We start from the raw sequence: 20,466 nt of genomic DNA, 5'->3' as shown, positions 1-20,466 counted from the left end.
GCTGACTTCTCTCTGCATCAGTGTCTCCACCTACCTTACAGGGTACTTATGGATATTAAATGAGATAATGTAAACAAAGAACTTAGCACAGTGCCCGACACATAGTAGGAGCTCAGTAAGTGTTAGCCATTGTTATTCTGAATGATCTGCTCAGAGTAATCCAGTATCTAGCTGTGAGATCTGCAGACACTGTAGAGAACAGAGCAGCAGCAGATAACTGAAAGGTGGCCGTATATCACAGACGTAGGATTGTATGCTGGCTGTTCCAGGAGCCACCGATAAGGAGGTCCAAGCAGCATTTGATAGCAGTTTCATTTCTTTTCAGCTTAGCCAGAGTCATCAGAAAGTGGCCCAGGGCTTCAGCCAAAATTTTAAGGATGATGGGGTTGTATCCAGAGAAATCAGTGACCTTGCTCTCAGAAACACGTGCCTCAAATGGGGAAAGCAATCCGGCCACCCTGGCTCCCTGATACCTGTTCTGTCCCTTCCTTAGGAATGGGAGCAAGCGGGGAGGGAGTGGGAGGCCGTGGGGTTTGGCTTAGACTTGCTCTTGTATTTTTCCCTTTTGGAGGCCTGGCTGTTTCTTGCCCTTGAGGAGGCCCCCTGAGGCCTTGGGCCTAGAGAGCCAGGTAGACGCTCCTCCTCCCCGGGAGCTTGCAGTCCCCTGGGGCCTGGCACAGCTGCTTGCCCATCTGCCCATGCAGATCAGAGATGGAAATCTGCAGTTAGACAATTAGACACAACAACCTGCCTGGGCAGAGGAGGAAGCCTACTTACGAGGTGCCAATCAAGTGCGGGACTTCCAGTGCTCTCCTTGGCCTAAGTGGGCCAGAGACTTCAGGCCGAGAAGGGCTCTGGCACTGCGGCTCATGGAAAGAGAGGAGACTGGCAGGCACCAAGCTCCTTTGCTCTGTATGAGCTCTTTATCACTGGCTGGTTCCTATAACTCTTCAAGTGCTGGGCAGTGTAGACAATAGGACACCATTCGTGGGCCTTGAGAGAGACAGAGAAAGGAATGGAGCTGAGATGAATAGGAAGTGAGGCCTCAGTGGGAAGGACAGGTAGGAAGGCTGGGCAAACAGTGAGCATTGCACTGCCTTCTTAGGCATCAAAAAAAGGAAGACTGGAACTTAATGAACAAAATTAATTATTACATTTCTGTTTCACTGGCTCCTGCCTGTTATATCCTTGAGCTAGTTCTTTTGCTGGGAGCTCAGTCTTGTGACTCAAGCATGTGAGCAGAGAGTGGCAGAGTTTCCATCCCAGGCAGAAGAGAAAGGGGGATGGGAGAGACTGGGGCGAGGCAGAAACCCAAGTAGCTGCTTTGTCCATAACTTCAGACTACAGAGGCTGCTGTTTGGAGCTGGCTTCTGCCTGGACCAATTCTAAGGGCCCCAGGGTCTGGGCAGTAAGCAGAGTTCAAGGGCACAGAGCCATGAACATTTGGATCATACAGCTGGAATGAGGATGCTGGGAGCCAGTGGACACTGAGTGAGGTCGGATTAAACTTTCCCCCAGAGTCCTAATGCCTAACTCTGTGCTGGCACACAGAAGGCACTCATGAAATATGAATTGAGTGGATGAATGGATGAATAAATGAATGAATGGACCAGTTAAAGAGAAGGAAAAGGGGTTTGACTACATTTCTCCTTAGACCCTTTAAAAATTCTCTAGCTTGATCCTTAGGGTTTGGACTTAGGTCTCAAAACGGTTGTTGTTGGAAATGTGTTATAAATCGGGGCAAAGCTTGATTATCTATCCCACAGAGCACTGCTTTGTGAATTAACCAGGATTTGGGCTTTCTTCTTTCCCTTTTACCTCCACGTCTCCGCATGTGCTGACTTGGGTGGGTCCGTGGGGACACAGAGTGGGGCAGCCATACTTAGAACCTTAGATTGAGAGCTGGGAAAAATCTGTAGCTTTCAGCTCCCTGAGTCCTCCATCCCTCCTTGGTTTCTGAGTCTGGGTCTCAATTGCCTGTTTCCTTCCCAGTGCTTTGCACATAGTGGGTGCTGATAGGACATTTGCTGAATAAAGAAATACTAAGTTGGCAGAGGCAGGAGGGAGAGGCCATCCTAACTTCTTAGGCCCTGTTCCTTCTTCCCGGCCTTATAATGGGGCAGACTGCCTTTAAGGGACAGAGAGGGTAAGTATCCAATCATGCCCTCTGGTCTCCATGAACTCAGGGGTCCAGTTTGAGCCTGGGCTCTGTTTCAGCTGGCAGAAGGGGCATGGAACTGGAGCCTGCCCTCGGCCCTAGAGAAAGTCGGCTACAGCAGGACTGGACACGTCGAGTGCCCAGCAGCCTGTCCTACAAAGCGGCTCAGGAGAAAATTAAATGGATTCAAGCCAGGGGAAGCTCAGCTCACAGCACTGGACTCACTAGGTAGGGCACTGGGCAGGGTGAGGAACGGGGGGCACTGCCCTCTTTTGTGCTCTGTCCAGCCTGTAAGTTAATGACAGCTCAGCTGTACCTGGCATTGGCAGCCTGGAAATGGCTGTTACTGCCTCTCCCCGTGCCCATTCTTGAATCCCTTGCTTGCCCTGGCCACTGAGATCTTTGTAGGATGAAGTGACCTCTGGGGAAAGCCAGGAAGCAGAGTCCTGCTCTATGGCGTCCTCCTGGGTTTGCCTGCAGGCTACCCTAAGAAATCACCAAGAAGGAACTTTTTCAGGGCTCAGGGTCCTGAGCAACCTTAGTCATCTTCTAGCAGATCTTGTCCTCAAGCTTAGAAGGCAAACTTATCCAGATCTTCTAGAGGAACTAAGGCCCAGCGAGGCCGGCGTGTGCCCAAAGGCCCCCTGGGAGGCATCTGGGCACTTGGCCTCGCAACCCTGGGACCCGAGCTCTCAATATTTCTGAGCATCAGGATTCCATGGGGTGCCAAACCAGAGGCTTTTTTAACATGTGAGCCCTTCTTTAGGGTGACCAGTTGTCCCGATATGTCTATGTTTTAGCACCAAAAGTCCTGCATTCTGGGAACCCTTCTTTGTTGGGCAAACTGGAACAGTTGGCCACCAATCCCTGGGGATTCTCTGTGCCAGCCCTCTAACCCCGGTTTGCATTTCTCTGCATTGCTTCAATCACGGGGCACATTTCTTCCCGCCATTCAGCTTCTGTGGGCTGATCCTAGAGATCTGAAGGCACAGATAACTGGGCAGAGATGTCACCTACCCAAGGTGCATGAGGCACTTCATCCCCATTTCTCAGGAGCTTTAAGACAATCAGAATAGTTGCTCCTCTCTCTGCAATTGGAGCAACTGAAGCACAGCCTGGAGGTGGCTCCTGCCTGTCTGTCGCCAAGAGCTCTGACCAGATCTCACGTTTCTGCATCTCTTCTCTTCTAAATAACTTCAAGCATCCTCTGGTCCCTGGTCTTCTGTACCCTAACATGGTCCCTAGGCCAAAGGGTGAAGACATGTACAGGTGACACAATACCCTCTTAATAACTGGAGATGCTGAAGTCTATGGAAGGTTTAATAAGCTTTTGGCCCAAGATCACACAGAAGCACTAAGATCAGAATCAACGTATAATTCAGCACCTTTAGGCACAAATCTTCAGCTTTTGTGATTTCTGGAGTAGTCTCTCCTGCTTCAGATCAGTTCTTCTGAATCGTATCCCTCCCAGTTAAGATTTTGTCAGAGAAAGTCGGCCTCAGAGAAGATTATTTCTACATTCTCTTTCTTTGGCCCCTGTCCCTGTCTTGTTGGTGGTGAGACTTTTCCTGTCTAAGTGTCAGCCTCCTTTCTGACGGGGGCCAGAAATAGGCAGAGCTGGAGTTGCCTAGCCCCGTCCTTCCCATCCCCTCCCATAAAGGGGTTATTCACTGAGGCCCCTCTCTTTATCCTATTTATAAATCTTTCCAGCATGTCTTTGTCCCAGTGACAGACACTACTCTACCCTCCTTAACCCTGCCCTCTCCTTCAGCCTCGGTTGAGATGCTAGAAATTTCTTTCTATCCTCTGTTCTTCACAATTCATAGCCCTGACTCTTACCAGGCCCGTTTGACAATCAAATCAGAGAGAAGAGCTGCTTTTTGGGGACAGGCCCCCGGGTCACGGCAGGACTCTGGAATGTAGACACTGGAGAGGACTCATGAAGTCCTTGTGCAGCTGAAACACCCCTCCCCTCCCCGCACCCGCCCCTGCCCCGGGCTGGATTTTCATTACACTTCATTACAGCCAGGGGTGACTCATGCAGAACCTTGGGGCCCAGGGCAGAAGTGTGACTTCAGTCTTCACTCAGCACTCATCAGAACACTCATTCAGTGTGCTTGTAATGGGAATTGAGTGATTATCATGGACGGCAGGAGCATATGACCTGCGCTTGGCTAACGTGGTCAAGAGCACAGCTCTGGAGTTAGTCTGCCCAGGTTCCATCCAAGTCCTGCCACTCTGGGTATTTAACCTCATTTTGTCTCATCTGTAAAATGGAGATGGTAATAGCCATCTCAAAAGATTGCTGTGAGGATGAAGTGAGTTGCATTTAGGATTATGCCTGACACAAAGTATGCGCTCAAATAGCTATTATTATTAGCTAGCTCATACCCTCTGCCATTTGCCTCTCTAGTAAGTTGTTCATTCATTTGACAAATATGTACTGAGTGCCTATTATGTACCAGGAATACAAGGATAAACTTGTTCAAAGTTTCCGGTTACACGAGCATTTTCTAAGGCCCTCTACTTTTGCTTTAGCCTCTGTCTTCCTCAGGATCTATTGGCAGCAACTGAGGTTGAGAAATGGGTCATCACTCAGGTCCCATCTAGCTCTTGATGACCCTAGTCTGCATGGTGTGGGGCAGGGTTTTGTGTATAGGTCACTCTCCTTGGGAGTCAAAGGACCTGAATTCTGTTAAAGACCTGGCTGGTAACCAGGTCATATCATCCAAGTGACCTTGAACAGGTCACTTCATCTTCCTGGGCCTCAGTGTCCCCATCTTTCAAATGGAATAATAACGTCTTCCAGCCTTACCTTGTATGGGTGCTGTGCCGATAAAATGAGATAATGGATGCAAAAGCACCTTGCAGAAGTAAAGTTCTTTGTAAATGACAGGTGTGAGGATGACAAAGAGGGAGCAGTTTCCAGAGAACTCCCAATCTAAGTGCAGAGGTGGGCCTCCCCCAGGAAAGGGCCTGAAGGTAATTAACATGAGTGCCAGAAGCTCCTTGAGGGCACTGAATGTCCAGTGCCTAGCAGAGTGCTTGGCCCATAGTAGACACACAATAAATGCCTGGCACACAGTTGTAGGCCTTTAGTAAATGTTTGTCAAATGAATGACTATAACGAATTGCTCTGTCCAACGTAGCTGCAGGGAGGATATTAAGTTCTGCGGAAATGCAAAGTGAGGTCAAGGTCAGCGTTGGGCGTGGTCTATCAGGACAATGCTAGGACTAAAGTCACACAATTTAGAGCCTTGAGTTAATACATCATTATTAACTGCTTAAGAAAAAAAGAAGTCTGGGCACACACAGGTGCTCATTTATTTGCATGTTTAAACTGGGCAGCATGAGACTAAGGGCAAGGGATGGTCAGACTGACCTGAGGTCCTGTCTAAGCTCTGCTGCCTGCTGTGTGACTTGAGCAGGTTTTTCAACCTATTGGGACCATCCTGGAAGAGATGATTTAGATTTAGGATGGATAGAAGGAGAAGAACTTGCATCAGTAAAATGACACTCCATGAGACAGGAAGGGCATTTGCAAAGTCCCCAGGGCCAGTTGGCTTGGTTTGAGTTGGGGGGGTAGGGGTGTTGGTCACAGAAGAAAGGAGTAAAAGGAGTGTTGTAAAAGGGTGCTGGGGAAGAGCCCTTGAAGCCCAGGCAGAGGAGTTTGCATAGGCAGTAGCCACAGCTAGGTTTTGAGAGAGAAAAATGCTTGGTAGGGGAATGTGGAAGAGCACGTTTGAGAAGTTGATTGTGGCTGGTGGGGGAGCAGACCACAGGAGGCCCGTTATCTGCTGTTTGCCCATTAAGGACAGAATCCCAGTGGTTGTTAGTTCTGGATAACAGGGACAGTGGTTGGGGCTGCAGGGGCCTGGGACCACCTGCCAAGCAGCTGCTAATGACACTTTGAAGATGGCAAAAGCTGGATGGCAGCCCTCTGCCATGCAATTTCACTGGCTTCTCCCAGGCAGAGTGGGGAGCTGGCCTGGCTTTTTAGTTTTGGGAACTTCTGTTGCAATGGGAAAGGAAGGGAATAGAGAATTTTGGAGGCTGCCTGGGCAGCTAGGACTAAAGTCATACAGTTTAGAGCCAGGAGTTAATACATCATTATTTCCTCCTTTAAAAAAGAAGTCTGGGCACACACAGGTGCTCATTTGTTCACATATTTAAACTGGGTGGCATGAGACTAATGGCAAGTGATGGTCAGACCAACCTGAGGTCCTGTCTAAGCTCTGCTGCCTGCTGTGTGACCTCAAGCAGGTTTCTCAGCCTCCCTGGGCACCCCTTTTCTCACCTACAAAGGCCTTTGTCAGAGAGTTAATTTGAAGATTATAAAAAATCGTAAAAAAAAAAAAAAATCATGTGTCTAAAGTACTGAGAGCTTTACTACATAGTAGTATGTAGTAAAGTTCTCAGGAAGTGGTCATGGTTTACGTTTTTAGTGTCTTCTTCCCAATATCCTTTCGTCTCCTGCTAAGGGAGAGGAGGCAGAGCAGGTACTGCAGAGCCCCAGGGGCAGCTCCTGGCACCTGCTTTTCCTGACTCTGCTGTAGGCTGGGCTCTGTGCCTGCACTGTGCTATGCACTGGGGACACCAGACGTGAGACTGTCTTTCTCTCCTCTGTATCCTGGTACCTCACAGTGCCTGGCACAGGGCAGACATTTACTAAATGTTTGTTGGATGGAAGGTGAATTTGACATGGTCCTTTAAAGTTCAAAGTCTAGCAGGGGAGACAGACTTATAAACAAAGAATTGAGAAAAATAAGACTAGATGCACAGAGGGCTTTGCAAACACAGACGAATGAAGTCTGCCTGAATGGAAGTCAGGAGTGGCTGTAGGGGGCAGGTTTAGGCTCCACCTTAAAGTATGGGTGTGTGGGTGGAAGGGGTGCAGCTCAGGCAGAAGGAACAGCACGCCTGGAGGTTGAGATTCACGAGGCAGCATGGGACCTGGAAATACATCAGCAGGGTCGGGGCTGAAGCACAGAGAACGTTTCAGGAGTCTCAGGGTAGGAGGCCAGAAGGTGATGTGGCTTGTGAAGAGCTTTGGCAGCTCTACCCAGGACCGTGGGTTTAATCCTTTAAGGGTTTGAGCAGTCGTGGATCACAGTTTGCTTCCTCTTTTCTCCTTGCCCCTGTCCTTATGGTCCAGCACAGATGAGTTACCTGAGGATCAGAGAGGCTTGTGGCCTGCCTGAGAGCACACAGCACATTAGCTGTAGGGTCAGAATGAGAGCTCAGTGCCTTGGCTTCCACTAACTGTTGCTTTATAGAGTGGACTGTCCTTGTGGATGCTCCCCAGGACCACCAGGGCAGCCGTGGCCTCCAGCTAACACTACCCCACATTCTGCCATGCAGCAGCTGCCTTGTCCATTCAGAGAGCCCTGTGCGATTGAGCCCGGCCCTCCCTCCCCCGCCCAGCTCTCTGGCACAAAGGAGAAGCCACAAGATCCGCTGGAATACCTTCCTGCTTCATTTCCAGGTGCCTGGCTGCCCGGCATGTGCCAGATTTGGCTTGAGGACTTGTTTTTCAAAAGAGATTGGGCAGGATTTGCAGAGCATGATGGCATTATTCAGGATTTTTTGGAGGAAGCCAAGAACCCCTTCTGCCCTCACCTGCCCCTACCTCTTCTAGAGATCTAGTCCCCAGAGTTTGCCTTCAGGGCCAGTGTGCCTTGCAGCTAGGAGGTCTCCACAAACACATATGGAGTGAGCAATGGGCCACATGGGAAGGGGTTGGGGACCTGGTACTTTCCAGAAAACGAGGAGGAGCAGTGGGGGCCTCACAGGGGCTCAGGCTGAGCAAAAAGTCTCCTTATCTCCTCACCCCAGGGAAATTCCAGAGAGAAGCCAGCATGTTAAGTTATGGTTTCCAGTTGTTTTCCTGAGTCATATGCAGAAGCCAAGCCTGTTCAGGAGCCCCCTTCCCACAGAAGCCGCCCCTCCCTCCTGCCTCAGGGAGGTGGGGTGGGTGTTTGTGGGGAATCCAGATGGAGGAATGTGGCTTCTTGCTCAGGTTCCTGTGGCACCAGCTCCTCACCTGGGGAGCACCCCCAAAAGCTCACCCCACTTCTGGGGCTGGGCATCCAGTGGAGGGTCCTCCCCAGCCTGTGTTGCAGGCCCCCATTCCCCTGAATCCATCCCCATCAACCAGGACAGGAATGAGCCTGCATTTAACAGGTGGGAACGACAAGGGGGGGGAGGCAGTGCAGCGTGGGAGCCTCTGAGAAGACGCGGCAACCGGCTCTTCTCACTTTCTGGAGGTGGGAAAGGAGAGAAGGAAGGACAATGGCGTCCTGGGAAACTGCCGGGCCTCCCCGGCAGCTGAAGGCCACCCCCTTATAAGTGCTCCTTAATTCTGTCCTGGACAGGCTCTGGGGGGTGCAGCCTGTGTCTGTGCATCTCCGTGAGACTTAGGTCAGCCGAGGGCCATGTGCCATGGTCCAGTCCCACTGGCTTGAGGAGACACCATCTCCTGGTGCCTGCCCACCCATCCTTCCCCCCTCACTCCTGCCTGCCTTCCTGCTTGCTCCCCCATCTTTCCTTTCTCCCTCCTCAGCCCTCCCTCCCCCTTCCATTTCTCTCTTCTCCCTCCTCCCTGTTTATCCATTCCACTTTCCCTGCCTTCCCACCCTTTCTTCCCCAGACGTTTACTGAGAAATCACTACATGCCAGATACCAGGAATACGAAGATGAATAAGGCATGGTCACTGCCCTCGAGGAACTGGGGGAGACAGATACATAAACAGATCATCGCAATATGGGGAGATGTCGTGGCTCAGAAACACCTGTGCAGGAGAGGGAGCAATCACTTCTGTTGGGGTGGGAATGGGGGATTGCTGGAGGAAGAGCAGTTCCTACCAGTTCCAAAAGGAGCCTGGCCTTGCTGGGACCTGCCCTCACTTATATTCACAAAGTCTGTGACCAGGAGCAATTCCCTTAACATCTCTGGATCTCAGTTTTCATATATATATATATTTTTAGAGGCTTACTCTAAAGTAAGGCTTTTTGAGGCTTACTACAGAATGAAAAGACACAAACAGAATCATGGGTTTGGCCTAGTAGGAGGCAATGTTAGCCATTTCTCATTGGAGAGGACGGTGAACAAGGATGCTGGGAATTTCAGAGGAAATGGTCCGTGAAGCTGGTGGGAGAGAAGCGGCTGCCCCTCCTCTTGCTCTGTGGAGGACCGTGGGCGGGCCCCGGGAAAGAAGAGGTTTCATTCAAAATTATAGTCGTGTTGTCTTCTTTTGTCTCTCCTCTTTCTTCCCACCGCAAGTATCAGCTGGGTTTGATGAAGCCCATGGTTGGTTCCAGAGAGAAACTGCTCAGATCGAGTACTTAACACATATGGTTACGAGCCCTGTTAACCAACTTCATTTCCCCCAACTATTGTAGTAGAACTCTCTGGACTCTACGATGGGACCCTGGGGGTACTGTTTCCTGAGCTCAAGCCATTAGAAAATTAAATTGCTTGGCCTTGAGGTGAGTGCAGATGAAGCACCCCTCTCACGAACAGGGCAACCTCCTCGGTGGCAGAAACTTTTTAGGTCTGGCTTCCCTTTCACATGTGAGAAGGTGGCGTCAGAGTGAAGCAGACAGTGTAGTATAGTGGGTAAAAGTCCACACTTGGGAGATAGAATTCAAATCCTGGCTCCACTACTGATGAGCTGTGGGGCAAGTTAACCTCTCTGTGCTGTTTCCTCACTTGTAAGACGGGAGCGGTAATACCTACCCCATAGATTGTATTGAATTAAATAAGTTAATCTGGAAAGCACTTAGTGTAGTGCTCTCAGACGCTTGTACTCACCCTGCTCAGGCTCGTGTTCCTCAAATTACCTAAGCCTCTTTCCCTAAAGCTATGTGTACAAACACTCATGAAACCTATGAGACTTGGGAATCTGACTCTTAGCATGTATTGTCTTTGGAGAGACACTTAGCTTTTCCCACAGCAATGGATTTCAGTCTTTCCCTCCACACTACAGAAAGATATTTACCATGTAAGCACGCACGCACACACACACACACACGCACACGTATGTACAAATACAGAAATTACACTTTTATATAGCACTTGTGCCAAACACCTTTCCAAACGCTTTATGTATATTAGCTAATGTAATCCTCACAACAGCCTTATGAGGTGGGCGCTGTCAGGGTCCTCATTTTAAAGATGAAGACCCTGAAGCATAGAAGGACAAGTGACTGAGTCAATACTCTAACACGGTGTGTGTGTGTTATGGGTTTGAAAAGTATCACAAAATAATCCTCTTACCAAGTGCACACTGATGTTTTCTATTCTGTTCCATTAAATTTTAAAAGTGCTGACCTTGATTTACTCAGTTGACTGCACAACCTGCTGATGAGTCGAAAATTACATCATGAAAGTCACTGTCCTACAGAGTCTGCTCAGAAAGGGAGGAGGGTAACGAGGGGAAACTTCTGAGGCAAGGAGGACAAAGACACGGCAGCTTCGCGTGGCCTTTTCCTAGAAGTGGTGGAGCTCTTGCTGGGAGCGCTGGGGCTCTGAGACTGGGAAGGGGCCTTGTGGCTCCCAGACGGGGGCTCTCAAGAGAATGTGCTCCGACCCTTGGAGGTGGCTGGAGCAGGGCTCAGGATGTCGCTCTTGTTATCTTATCCCTTCCCAGACTCAGATCAGGGAAAGGCATCCCAACCTGGAGCCCTTGCCCTGGAGCCCAGGATGCGGGCCTGATTGCTGAGGGCTTGAGGTACCCGGGCCTCATCATGTTCTATCAACAGTACCCTGTGTTTTACTTTTAGGTTTAACTTTTGAAACACTCTTATATTTATCAAGTTACTTTATGCTCACAAGAGCTAACTTGAGTGGAGGTTCCATTCCATTCCACAGGTGAAGGAAGAGAGTCAGGTTCAGCCTCTCTTTGGGCCTCAGGTTTGTCCAATGGTTCTGCCAGGGCTCAGGGAAGCCTAGAATGCAGGCTTCGGGCTTCCGGTTCCAGTGATTTCAGCTGCAGATTATACGGTCGATGGTGTGATTGAGTGTCAATCATGGAGATGTTTAAGGAAGTGGATACACAGAGGCTGTTTCACCCATCTGGGGTCCATCACCTGGCTCCTCTGTGCTTCAGCCCCAGTTGCCCCCCGTGAAATATAGCAGAGCACCCCCGTTCTTGGGTACCCTAGTGCGGAGGCCGGAGGCACGAGGAATAGGCCACGCTCAGCTTGCGTCTGCCCGTGGTGTCATTCTTATCAGGGTGAGTTTGATGTCTGTACTGACTTCCCCAGTGGGGGATGGCTTAAATCCCAGCCAGCCAGATAAAGGTTAACCCAAAGACTGGGAGGCTAGAGAAGGTGGAAGCCAGGGGAAGCTGTGACCTTTTAGAAGGGACCTCCGTCACTCTGGAGCAGGTCAGCGGAGCCACTGCCCTCTGGAGCAGGAGGAAGGACCAGATCAGCTCAGGAGGCCCTGCCAGCTCTGGGGAGCCCTGCCCCACAGGTCCAGTACTGGCATTAGGGACAAGGGACTGCTGGGGAGGTTGGGACCACTAGGCGGGCCCGCCAGGAACTTTTCTCCCGGGTCCCTATTCTGAGCGCCCTACAGCTGTCTTTCAGGGCAGCTGTCTCCTTGCTTGGGTTTCTGGTGGGGACTGTGTTCTCACACCCACTCCCACATCCTGTGTCAGGAAAGCCAGGCTCTCACCCAGCCAGCGCCTCACCTCCCCTCATCTGTCCCGGTGGTGCTTTTAGTAGTTTAAAAAGTTAGGGAAATGTTTTTCAGAGCTGTGGTTGCTCCTGAAGGAGCCCAGCTTCCTGTTGCTGGGAGTGAGCCTTCAAAGCTCATTTTATCTATCGATCAGTAAGAACACATTCATTGATCAGGAGACACTTGGTGCCTGGTGGGAGTCACAGCCTGGCCCCCAACACTCCCCCAGCTCTAGTTAGTTATGAGGGGTAAACGAGGTCATAAATATGGAGCAGTAGACACAATGGTGAAGACGATACATGTTAGTTCCTATCGTTATTCTTTCCTCCCAGGGTGACCCCTGACCTAGTCAAGGGGCCGGTCTGCCCCCACCTCTTTTCTGTGGCTCTCTTTCTGGGATGCCCGCCCTGGCTCTCTCAGGAGCTGTTGTCTCCATGCGGATGCCTCCCTGACCGTCTCCCGACTCTGCCTTCATACTGCCCTCATCACGGGCTGTCTTTGAGGGGAGGGCCGTTTGGTGGGTTTGGTTTGTCTGTGTCCAGTACTAGACTGGGCGTTCCTTGAGCACAGGGACCCCCTCTCATCTTAGTCTCTAGCACTGTGGGTGCACAGGATGTCCACGTAATGAATGGCCATATCTGCACGGGGGAGGGGGCTTCCCGTGGGCTGGGGGTGCTTGGCGGAGGCTTTCTGGAAACGGTGGCGTTGGGGCTCAGCCTTAAAGCAGTGTCCACCTGCCTCCCCTGGAAGATTTGGATTCAACAGGCAACCTGGGAATCAGTTTTTTAGAGAAATTCCTCAGGTTCTCAAACAATCAGTTTGGTTGAGATCTGTTACCTTAAAGGTTGGCTTGCTCTGGTGACTGGAGAGGAGTGGGGCATCCTGGTGGGAGGTGGGGCATGGCCGAAAGCAGAGATCCCTAAGGCTTTTTGGGGGAAATATTGGGAAGCTCTGGCTGGATTAGAAATTTTTTACGTGGAGCAGTGGAATAGGATGTTTGAAAGATGAATGGGGATGAACTGTGGTGAGCCTTAGATGCCATGACAAGGTGTTAGGCCTTTATGTAGCAGGCAGGGGAGGGGGCAGCCACTGGAAATTTCTGAGCCAGAGAGTAACATGATGAAAACAGGCATTAAACCGTACCCTACAGGGAGGAAATTGGCTGTATTTTTATAGCACAAAGGCAGAGTCCTAAATGTCCTCTTATCACTCATTCCAAGTGCTTCTTGGTGTCTAACCTAAATCTTTCTTGCTGCAAAGTACAGTTTGTCTCCTAGGAGTTGGAAAAAACCTGGACAGAAAGAAAAGTCCTACTCCCATTTCTGTCAGAAGAGAACCCACATGTCTTGGTGGAACAAGTATGGGCTCCAGGGTTCTGGGCCAAGCCGGCAGAGCCCCGGGGCACGGGAGGGCACTGCGGCCAGCATTAATATAGGTGCCCACCTCCAGGGGTGTGGGTTAGAGTCATCAGAGCCCCCTGGGATTAGAAGCCCTGGATTTGTCTCTTTGGTGCTGTTGTGCCTCCCCACCCCCAGTACCGGCATACGCACTGCCCCTTGGAAAAGCTTGCAGGCATCAAGACAGGCCCCTCTACCCTCCGGCTCCGTTGTGAAGGTAAGAGAGATGAGGCTGATAAAGGTCTCTCAGCCGGGAGAGAAGGGCATAGAAGAAGAACAAGGTATGATTCAGCGATGGGCACAGGAGAAGAGGTTGGGGGGTGTCTCACCCCTGCTTGTCGGGGTGCCCATCGGACACCTGAGAAGAGGCTCTGCTAGGAGGGAGGAAGCTGCGGTGTCTGCCCCCCTGCAGTCTCCAGCTTAAACCAACCCCAGGCTCAGGGGAGCGGGCTCGAGTTTGAGCCTGTCTTGTCCTCCGAGGGTCCTCCTCGGCTGTTGCCCTCGCCCCCTTCCTCCACCTGCCGTCTGCAGCAGTATCTGGTGGAATCCCAGAGATGCCAATCTCTAAAGAAGAAAGCTTTTCCTGAACAGGGACTCCAACCCTTCCCCCTCCCCCCGGGCTTCCAGGGCAAGTGGAACATTCCATTTAAAGGGTGAAACAGGAACAGGTGAGCGTACAGTGCAGAAAAGAGAGAGGACTCAGAGACAGGTGAGAGGGGTGCAGCTGAGCCACTCACGCTGCCCACCTCCACCTCTGCCACCTTCCTACCCAACTGCTGGAGGGCCCCTTGCTTCCTGAGCCCAGACCCCAAAATAGGATATGGCTCTGGGACACCTAAAGAGGCCAGGTAGGCAGACACCCTCTCAGAAGACCCTGTCCTTCGCACCTGGGGACCTGTACTTTCCCACCCACCTGGGGCTGCTGTGTCCCACAGTTCTGGGGGCACCATTCACACTGTGCTCCATGTGAATGGCACCCCCGAGCTGTGCCAAGGCCGGGAAGTCAGTGCCAGCAGATAAGGAGGAGGGCAGAATCAGACACTTTTCTGTTCCAGGCAAACAATAGGGACCTTCCAGGAAGCTCGGGGGAGGGAGTTGCCTGTAAGAGGATCCCCGCTGGATGTTCTGTGGGGTGACTTAAACAGGTTTTTGCATTTGCCACTGATTGCTTAATTAGACACCTACATAGTGCTCTCTGCTAATGACCATGTCTCCCAGGGAGATGGTAGATAAAGGGGTGGGTGGCTTCAGAGGCCAGGTGGAGGTCTCGAGGACAACCACCTGAGAATGGGGGCGACGGAGGTAGAACCTCCTGGCATTTCCTTGGGCCAGTATGGACTATAGAGCATCAGAGAGAGTGGGTGCTTTCTCTCCAGGGACTGAGGAGAGATGCAGGGCTCGGGACCTGTTTCTGTCTCCAGTCTTAACATCCTGTGCGGGCTCCAAACTCCTGGCTGTGGTTTGCCCTCTTGAGAAATGGGGAGGGTCATCCCCAGTGTCCAGGTAGTCACTGATGCCAGATGAGCCCAAGGTGCATGTTTCTGGAAGTAGGTGCTCTGAGGTACAGAACAAACCGGTGTTTTTCCAGGCACCTGCACGTTAGGTTGGAAAGAGCCGGGTAGGGAGCTCTGACGATTGCCTGGAGGAGGGCATCACTCAGCGCTGTGAACTCCAAATGGACAATTAGGAACCATTCTGGGATCTGAAGCTGAGCTTTGATAATGGGCTAAGAGCTTAGCCGCAAATATTTCAGAGCTGCTCAGAGGGTGTGCTAGAGGCAAACTGATGCTGGTAATCATCTGCTGATGACTGGGGGACTGGCTGGATGTAAGTGTGATTCTTCTTACCTATCCTCAGCCCTCTCCAGCTCATCTTCCTAGAACTGTGGTTGTTGGGTTGTGGGACAAAGAGGCCCCAGCCGTCTCCTGGGTGAGCCAGCCAAATATTTACCAAAAGCAGGGCTGCAGAGGAAAGGTGCCAGGAGCCAGGTAAATGTTGTGTTTGTACTGCCCAAACAATGCCATGCTTCATGGGCTCCCGAACGCCACAGCTCCCTGAGCCAGGCCCCTGTGAAGACTGGCTGTAGGGAACCACGGGACTGTGCACCATGTGTGAGATAGAGAGATGCCAGTCCCATTCTGCTCCTGGGTATCTCTGGGATGCTGGCATCCTGGCATTGGATTGTCTTTGGTCTCCTTTCCTCCGTCCCAGGAAGGCCCGAGTGTCTCAGGAGGATGGAATCCGTTGAGGGACTGCAGGATGGCTGTATGTTTCTGTTGGTCATGATGGAAGTAATCATTTCTGCCCATTTCAAAGACAGGGTGGGGTTAGCAGAGATGGTCTAGTGTCATGGAAACTTTGGACTGTAGGGAAGACTGAATTTTGAAGCTGGGCAGACCTAGCTTTGAATTTTGGCCTTACTGCTTACTAGCTTGCGCCTTGGGGCCAGTTAACTAACTCCTCTAATCACAGTTTGCTGTGGCCTAAAATGGGATTTCAGGACCCACATTGCCATGGGTGATTGTGATCATTGCTCCCATAATGAAATAAAGCAATCTATTCTACAGCATAACCCTGAAGGCTTTCCTGTTGGGAAGCAGGGATTATATTCAATTTCATTCCATAAACATTTTTTTAATTTATTTTATTTTATGTATTTATTTTTGGCTGCGTTGGGCCTTCGTTGCTAGGCGCGGGCTTTCTCTAGTTGCGGCGAGCGGGGGCTACTCTTTGTTGCAGTGCGCGAGCTTCTCATTGCGGTGGCTTCTCTTGTGCAGTGCAGGCTCTAGGTGTGCAGGCTTCAGCAGTTGTGGCTCACAGGCTCTAGAGCGCAGGCTCAGTAGTTGTGGCGCACGGGCTTAGTTGCTCTGCGGCATGTGGGATTTTCCCGGACCAGGGCTCGAACCCGTGTCCCCTGCATTGGCAGGTGGATTCTTAACCACTGCGCCACCAGGGAAGCCCCATAAACATTTTTTTTGTGTGGTACGCGGACCTCTCACTGCTGTGGCCTCTCCCGTGGCGGAGCACAGGCTCCGGACGCGCAGGCTCAGCGGCCATGGCTCACAGGCCCAGCCACTCCGCGGCATGTGGGATCTTCCCGGACCAGGGCACGAACCCGTGTCCCCTGCATCGGCAGGCGGACTCTCAACCACTGCACCACCAGGGAAGCCTCCATAAACATTTTTTTTTAATTTTTTAGCATCTTTATTGGAGTATAATTGCTTTACAATGGTGTGTTAGTTTCTGCTTTACAACAAAATGAATCAGTTATATATATACATATGTTCCCATATCTCTTCCCTCTTGCGTCTCCCTCCCTCCCACCCTCCCTATCCCACCCCTCCAGGCGGTCACAAAGCACCGAGCTGATCTCCCTGTGCCATGCAGCTGCTTCCCACTAGCTATCTACTTTACGTTTGTCAGTGTGTATATGTCCATGCCTCTCTCTCGCCCTGTCACAGCTCACCCTTCCCCCTCCCCATAGCCTCAAGTCCGTTCTCTAGTAGGTCTGTGTCTTTATTCCTGTCTTACCCCTAGGTTCTTCATGACATTTTTTTTTCTTAAATTCCATTTATATGTGTTAGCATACGGTATTTGTCTCTCTCTTTCTGACTTACTTCAGTCTGTATGACAGACTCTAGGTCTATCCACCTCATTACAAATAGCTCAATTTCGTTTCTTTTTATGGCTGAGTAATATTCCATTGTATATATGTGTCACATCTTCTTTATCCATACATCCGATGATGGACACTTAGGTTGTTTCCATCTCCAGGGTATTGTAAATAGAGCTGCAATGAACATTTTGGTACATGACTCTTTTTGAATTTTGATTTTCTCAGGGTATATGCCCAGTAGTGGGATTGCCCCCATAAACATTTTTGAGCAAATGGTATTTCCAGTTCCAAAGAGTCAATGATTTTATGTCTTTAAAAACCCTTTGAACATCTTGGAAGGAAGAAATATTCGAAAACTCTATTATACTTGGCAATTATCATTAGTTTTTGTAACCCACTCAGGAAGTCTCTAACTGTTTAGTTCAGAACTGGAAACAACGGGTGGAGGCAGAAAGTGTGATGATGGCGTCCTCCAATAGTGGGATAGGCCGCCTTCAAGGCAGTGAGCGTCTTGCCCTTGCGGGAGTTCACGTGGCACCTTCATCTTTCCAAGTGCTGGAGAGAGCTTTTCCTGCATTGGGTGGAAGGGAAGACTGCTTTGTGCTGAGATTGCTTCTCCTAAATGTGGGAGGTTCTGATTCTGGGATCACCAGAATTCCCCAGTTGAGGACAGGGGGTTTCCCTACACTACAAGGCGAATGCATGAGAGATCAGAATTAGGGGGAATTTCCCCTGGAGCTTCCTGACTGCCTTCTCCAAAGCACAGCCCCTCTCATTTGGATCAAGCCTTGACTCTAACATCTTTCCTCTCCCTATATGTTCTTTACTACCATCAAAGGCTTGCGTGCACTCTTGCCTTGCCACATGTCCCAGAACCAGCTTCTATTCTGGGTGGGTCTTTTCCCTGTATTCCAAACCATCTCTAGCAGGATGGGAGATTAACAATCAAGCAACCATTTATGGCATTCCTACTAGGTGCAAGGCACTGGTGTAGGAGCTAAGGGGGAAGGCAAGGAATTGTCCCAGTCCTTAAAAAGCTTCAGTGTCTCTTTTGGAAATAAGCTTTACACAAGTAAAAAGTCAGTTAAGGGTACAAGGCTGTATGAAACAACAGCTGAGTGGTAAAGACAATAGTAGGGGTGTGTGTGAGAGAAGTAGATAGCTAGTTCTGGGCTGAGGCACTTGGTGAACTGGGCCAATGGATTTTGGACACTGATTACTGTTGGAGTGAGAGACAGTGGTGGGAGAGAGTCAAAGCTGATCTTGTAGCTATAAGCCTTGTTGCCTGGGACAGTTAATGTTGACGTTGACAGAAGTAAGAGAACTTAGATGGGGAGCCCATTAATAATTGACTGTTTTTTTAACATGCATAGGTTACAGTATTCAAATGGTACAGAATAGTATTCAGTGAAAAGTTTCCCGCCTGCCCCCTCTCAGATTTAGCCTCAGCGCCCTCCTTGAAGGTGATCGCTGTTACCATTGTCTGGTATGTCCTTCCTGAGATGCTCTAAGGCAGTCTAGGCTATGACCCACGAGCCAAATCTGGCCCCCCACCTAATTTGAGTGTATGAGCCAGCAATTGTGTTTATGTTTAAAGGGCTAAAAAAGTAATAAGAATAATAAGTGGTTTGTGATGCATTAAAGTTGTATGGAATTTAAGTGTGTCCACAAGTACAGTTTTCTTGTAGTACAGCTATGATCATTTGTTTATGCTCATTTCTTTGCATATTCTCTGTGGCTGCTTTTGTGCTACAAAGGCGGAACTGAGTAGCTACAACAGAGACTATAAGGCCCACGAAGCAGAAAATATTGATATTTACCATCTAACCTTTTACATAAAAATTTGCTGACCTCTGCTCTAGGCAAATATAGAGAGATGGTTACAAATCATTTCTTAGCCCAAATGGTAGCATATGAAGTGAATTGCTCTGCCCCTCCTATCTGCATTTACTGTATCTTGGAGACTGTGCCATATCAATACTATAACAGAGCTAGTCAGTGGGTGGTGAATCTTAATTTGATTTTAGATGTGAGTTTAAGGCCAAGAACAGTAACCCTTGGGGAAATGCTCAGTGTGTGGTTGGGCTCGGGGGACTGAAACTTGGAGCCTGGAGGCGGAGATGTGAGGGACATCTGCAAGGAGGGCTTCGATGCGAATCTATGACCTTGGCCTGTAGATCAAAGATTTTCCTTTATAGAAATGAAGCATTGCATTCTGAGCACTGTTCAAAGTAAGCTCTGAATGCTAATAGATTGACATAAAGACAATGAACTGGAAACGTTAAACCAACACCTGGAGGAACAGTAAGTACTAAAGGCAATTTAGAGTTACCTTCTTGAGTCAGAAGCCCGCCAACAAAAGCTAGTGTGCAGTCGTGGACAGAGGGGTGCACAGTGGATCTTTACTGAATGCCTATTATGTGCCTACTGCTTTATGCCTGTTACCTATGTATTGATAATTGTCACTCTCTCATGTAGAATCATTTGCCTCATTTTACAAATGAGGAAATTGAGGCTCAGAGAGGCTAAGTGATTTTTCTCACAATCAGTGGTTCAAGTGAGAACCTAGTTGTGTTAAAGCATATTCCATCTGACTTTTAAAGCCTTCTCTTTCCATTCTACTACCCAAGATGCCAAATCTGGCTGGGAGTCACGGCCTAGCTTTGACAAGCCGTTTCATCTTCCTGGCCTCAGCTCCCTCATCTGCAAAATGAGCCAGTTGTCATCAGATTTCCTTTCCCACTCTCACCTGGCCTGATTCTGTTACAGGTGAAACATAAAGGAAGGGGTGGCGCTACAAGAGCCAGATGCAGAAACGTGGAAGAGGAGAGGAAGGTGTGGTTAGCAATGAGTATATACCAGACCAGTTATCTGGAAACGAATCCTTAGGAGAATATTATTCCTTGATATGGAGGAAGACTCTAGAAATCTTTGCTCCTAAACCGAACTTACCCATCACCCTCAATGCCATGACCCTGAGCGTCACTTAAGCACCTGGACTAGAACAGCTGCAGGGGGTTGGGGCTGGGAGAGACTGTGGACAGCACCTGACAGGTCTCTCTCTGGGCCTGCATGCCTCCACTCTGCTCTCCTCTCAGGCTTTCTGGAGGAGCTGCAGCTAGAGGGCTGTCTGATGTTACCAAGTTGCAGCCTGGGTGGGGAGGGAGGGGAGTGCGAGGGCGGGTAAGCCATCAGACCCAAGGAGCCGGGGGTGTGAGTGTATTTATATAGGACTCAGCCAACCTGCAGTTTCAGATTTCAGACTCCGTTTTATCAGGAGAATTTCCCCTGGTTTTCAGTCAATGCTAGAGCAGGGAGCGAGCTGACACCAGAGCCTTCCTGCAAGGCTGGGGGAATGTTGGATTCCCGGGCCCTCTCCTCGTCTCCTTCCTTCTCACGGGAGCTGCAGCAGCCACTCTTGGCAATTTTCTTGGGTCGGGAGTATTGTTAGGATTCCTTCCCAATCATCAGTCTGCGTCTTCCAGTTGGGATCTGACTTCCAGCATGGAAGGTAATATCTGGGGTCCTGGGCTAGGAAGAACTGGGGCTACCCAGGCTTCAGTGGGGAGGACCGGGGGGAAGGATGCACATGCTGGGCAAAGAGGAATAA

At 50.0% G+C, this 20,466-nt stretch overlaps 1 protein-coding gene across 18 annotated transcripts in view; it reads left to right on the top strand.

Moving 5' to 3' along the window:
- PLEKHA6 (pleckstrin homology domain containing A6) overlaps positions 1–20,466 on the top strand; it is a 138,905-nt gene that overhangs the window by 43,108 nt on the left and 75,331 nt on the right. The window contains exon 1 of one of the 18 annotated variants that reach the window (XM_049696531.1): positions 13,921–14,088. The exons of 16 other annotated variants lie outside the window; for them this stretch is intronic. The gene's annotated coding sequence lies outside the window, so the exon portion shown is untranslated. Of the gene's footprint in view, positions 1–13,920; positions 14,089–20,055; positions 20,368–20,466 lie in introns of those variants that run through there. One more of the 18 variants, XM_049696523.1, reaches the window with a different exon arrangement.

The sequence above is a fragment of the Orcinus orca genome, chromosome 1 (genome assembly GCF_937001465.1).
Source record: "Orcinus orca chromosome 1, mOrcOrc1.1, whole genome shotgun sequence".
In the NCBI taxonomy this organism is placed as follows: Eukaryota; Metazoa; Chordata; class Mammalia; order Artiodactyla; family Delphinidae; genus Orcinus; species Orcinus orca.
Note: the sequence above shows the minus strand (reverse complement) of the source record. Positions and strands in the feature narration are given on the sequence as shown.